The sequence below is a fragment of the Aethalodelphis obliquidens genome, unplaced genomic scaffold (assembly GCF_003676395.1).
Source record: "Aethalodelphis obliquidens isolate GAN/ISIS:26980383/991018 unplaced genomic scaffold, ASM367639v1 scaffold38, whole genome shotgun sequence".
Taxonomy (NCBI): Eukaryota; Metazoa; Chordata; class Mammalia; order Artiodactyla; family Delphinidae; genus Aethalodelphis; species Aethalodelphis obliquidens.
Window position 1 is genome coordinate 16124563 of NW_020837982.1, and position 4174 is coordinate 16128736.

The window sequence follows — 4174 nt, forward strand, 5'->3', positions numbered from 1 at the left end:
TATATATATATATATATATATATATATATATACACATATATATATATGTATATATATATATATATATATATGAATTTGCATTTCTTTACTAAGTAGTGAAGTTAAATGTATTAATATATTTCGTACATCTGGCCATTGTAAGTTACCTTTTTTTATTGAACAGTACCTCCTTTGTTGTTTTATTTTTAGTGGTATAAGAAAATAAATACTTTGCATGTCATAAGAAACACGTATTTTCCCCAGTTGGGTATCAATGCTTTTAATCAGGGAGAAACATTTATGTTTTTATTTAAAAATTTAGAGTGTGAAGAGTTCTGGGTTGCTGAGAAGAGGAAAGGGGGCAGTTCAATATTTTCTGAATGTCTCTGAATACCTACATAAAAACAGGGCAGTCAGATAGCCAAAGCAAAAATCCATGGAAACCATTTCACAAAACTAAGTGACAGGGACTTCCCTGGTGGCGCAGTGGTTAAGAATCCGCCTGCCAATGCAGGGGACATGGGTTCAAGCCCTGGTCCGGGAAGATCCCACATGCCGCAGAGCAACTAAGCCCATGCGCCACAACTACTGAGCCTGTGAGCCACAACTACTGAGCCTGCATGCCACAACTACTGAAACCCGTGCGCCTAGACCCCACGCTCCGCAACAAGAAAAGCCACTGCAATGAGAAGCCCGCGCACCACAATGAAGAGTAGTCCCTGCTCGCTTCAACTAGAGGAAGCCCGCGCGCAGCAACGAAGACCCAACCCAGCCAAAAAAAAAAACCTAAGTGACAAGTTATCCCCACAAAGACCAAAACCCGTCTAAGTACCAACCATGACAAACATAAGACTGCACAGTACCTGGGTCCATACACGGAAGAGGAAGCATCAGGGCAGTGTCTGAGGGACTTGGGACAGGAAAGCCTGAAATATCCAAAAGAGACTGTGTGAGTCTCCTAGGGCTGCCTTATCGAAGTACCACCCACTGTGGGGCTTAAACACCAGACATCTATTTTTTCACAATTCTGGACACCAGATGTCTAAGCTGGCAGGGTTGGCTTCTTCTGAGGTCTCTCTCCTGGGCTTGTAGATGGCCATCTTTCTCCCTGTGTCCTCATGTGTTTTTCCCTCTGTGTGTGTCTGTGTCCTAATCTCCTCTTCTTATAAAGACACCAGTCAGATTGGATTGGGGCCCCACCCACATGACCTCATTTTACCTTAATGACTTCTTTAAAGGCTCTATCTCCAAATGCAGTTACATGATGAGTACTGGGGGTTAGGACTTCAACATATGAATTTTGTGGGGACACAATTCAGCCCATAACAGAAACTCCTTGGAAAGCAGGCTGGCCAATCTGAGAGCAGCCGATGAAACTGAGAGGGGCAGGTAATACCCACTACAGCAGCAGGTGAGTTCAAGGGGCCTGAGGTCAGAAGGAGCTGGAGTGGTCAGGTTGTTGTGACCCCTCAGAACCGACCTGCCAGGGCACCCTTCCAGGACAGGGCCCTGTACTGAGAAGAAACGACTAGAATTTGGATCAAAAGTGAGCAGAAAAAAGGGCAAGAGAGAAAAAGGAAAGAGAAGGTAAATAAAAGAGAGGAAGTGGAGGAGAGAGGAGACATTTCATGCCACCATGTTTTTCAACAATTTAATTAATTGTTACACAGAAACAGGAGAAAATGGAGTACTGTAAAGTTAGAAAACCTACTTGGAACCACAAGTCTTTCAAACTTTTAGATGAACTAAGTTCATCTAATGATGAACAAGAGAAAATATTTACATCAAATTCCACAAAAATGTATTCAGCTTTATTGATATGTACTTTACATACAATGAAATTCACATATTTTAAGCACACAGTCTAACCGTGTACATCTTACTGGTTCTATTTCTCTAGAGAACCCTGACTAATACAGATTTGGGTACCAAGAGTGGTTCTAGAGAAACAGAATTTTAAGGATGAGTTTCCTGAATTGTTTCTGGAGTTTCAGGAATTGGAGATCTAATCTGATTAGGTTTAAAGGCACTAACGGCTTGATTTCAAGTACTAAACAAAGCACTGGTATGTTTACAGTTCGTGGCATGATCTGACAATCAACATACATAAAATATCTCCACTGGATGCTCCCTATCAACCACTTATAAAAGGCAAGGAACTGGGTGACTGTGTATATGACACCTTCAAACATTTCTGGAAAACTAATAAATGCAATGAGATTGGCTGGTTATACCTCATGTCACTGGACACAGTGGTGAACAAAAAAAGGATGAGCTCAGGGATTGGAATCCCAGCTCAAGTGCCACATACACGACCTAAAAGCTTCCACGTGTGCCCTAAAGGGGACCCTTATCTCATTCAGCTGTGAGGCTAAGATGGCTGGAAATCAGACACACAGTCTCGACATGCAACTGGACGCATTACAAAGCAGGCTGAACTTCCAGCCTCCCACGGTATCTGCGGTGAAGGTGAGGGCGTTGACCGAGAAAACATGGAGTCCTGTAAGTTGAGATGGGGACGTACTGGAAGAGCCTGATGAGGCTGGGGGTGCTAAGCCCCGAGACGCTGATGAGCCTTTCTGCTTTGCTGGCAGAAGCAGCCTCCTCACCCCCAGTGGAAGCAGCCGCTCCACCTCTGCTGAGCGGGTTCACCCGTATTACCTGACGAAGCCGTAATGACCTCCCCTACAACAGCCGCCACTCAAGACAATCCCGGTCCTCCCCAGGACCCGCTCCCCCCACCCCACCCTCTTTGCTTCTAGATCCATAAGCAGACGCGAGTCCCAGCGAGCCCCTAAAGGTGAGCTCCAGAGCACAGCCCATCAGGAAGTGCGCCGCGCTCCAAGAGAACCGCTTGAGTTTGCTCATTTATACAGAAGAAATCTGGAGAACACGTGTGGGAAGGACAATGGTGAAAGGAACATCAAGTTGGATCAGACTGAATCCATTGATACGGGCTCACTGGGCAGAGATTCTACATTTACGGCTGTAACTCCGGGAGCTACAAAAGGCTCTGTTTGACTAGTTGGCTGAAACATGGACCAAAGCTGGCCCACAGTGACCTAATTGGAAATGCAGGCCGTGCCTTGGCTCAGTGTCGAGGAGGGCCCTCCCTCTCCTTAGGGAGACTGGAATGGAGAGTGGACCTGTCATTGAAGACCTACTCACCCACACTGAGAAGGTCCAGAAAACATTTTTTTTTTTTTACCAACTTTAGGAAATACATTTGTGGAGGGAGCCCCAGCATCATCAAGAGCTGGGTGATCGCTCTTCTCTGTAGGCCAAACCTTAGAGTCATTGCAGTCACTGAACCGGCCTCACTAAAGCCATGGGTGTGCCCTGCCCTAGCATTCTTCCTCTGCCCCAGTAAAGCTGTAGGCATACCTGCCCCCGCACCCAGCAATATTCTCCTGCCTCTCTAAAGCTACCGACGTGCTCCTTACCCCAGTACCCTCTCCCAGCCTCACTACAGCAGCAGGCATGTCCCATCCCCAGGGCTCCTCGCCTGCATCACTGAGTCCACAGGTACGCCCTGCCCTCAGCAATCTCCTGCGACCGCAATAAAGCCAGCGGGCAAGTGCAGGACACATGGGGAATCTAGAGTTAGTCTTATCCTAAAGGTTAGTTTTTATTCTCAAGGCATAGGCTTGGTGGCATTTCAGCTAGATGTCAAGGTATTGATGAATTGTTAAGAAGATCTCTCTGCTCCGTTAGCGCCATAAATCGCATACCCCTCTGGCACTGCTCTTCCCCCAGCGCGGCTTGACCTCTAGTATCTATTCTATCTTAGCCCCCAAAGCAGCTGCTATTTGTTAAGCCCTGAACAGACTCACCGTCCTATGTGCTGTATATTCCTCAGCAGGACTCACAGGAGATCCTGCGGCACAGTCCTCCAGGGCTGAGTCTCTATAGAGCTCCACCCCCTCTCTTACTCTGTGCCCAGATCCCATCCATTCAGCTGCTCTGAATTCTGCTGTCTTCTTCCTGAGCTCAGCAAAACTACCAGACTCTGTTCAGAGTCCAGTTCTCTGTGCTCTAGTCAGGAAAGCATCTGAAGGAAAAGAAGCTAGGCAATTAGAGGGCTCATCCTGTGGGTCTCCCTTTTCTCCACAACTGCCTCAGTTATTTTTAGCAATTTTATAGTTGTTTACTTGTAGGAGGACTGGTCCAGTTCTAGTTACAAAATTCTGTCTGG

General features: G+C 46.5%; 1 long non-coding RNA gene across 1 annotated transcript; it reads right to left on the bottom strand.

The window, feature by feature from the left end:
- Window positions 1-243: 243 nt before the first annotated feature.
- Window positions 244-3801, bottom strand: LOC113633096 (uncharacterized). The gene is made up of 3 exons (XR_003438056.1): window positions 3148-3801; window positions 843-905; window positions 244-373 (listed from the first exon to the last, which is right to left on the bottom strand). It is a non-coding gene; the product is annotated as an uncharacterized LOC113633096 (long non-coding RNA).
- Window positions 3802-4174: the final 373 nt, after the last annotated feature.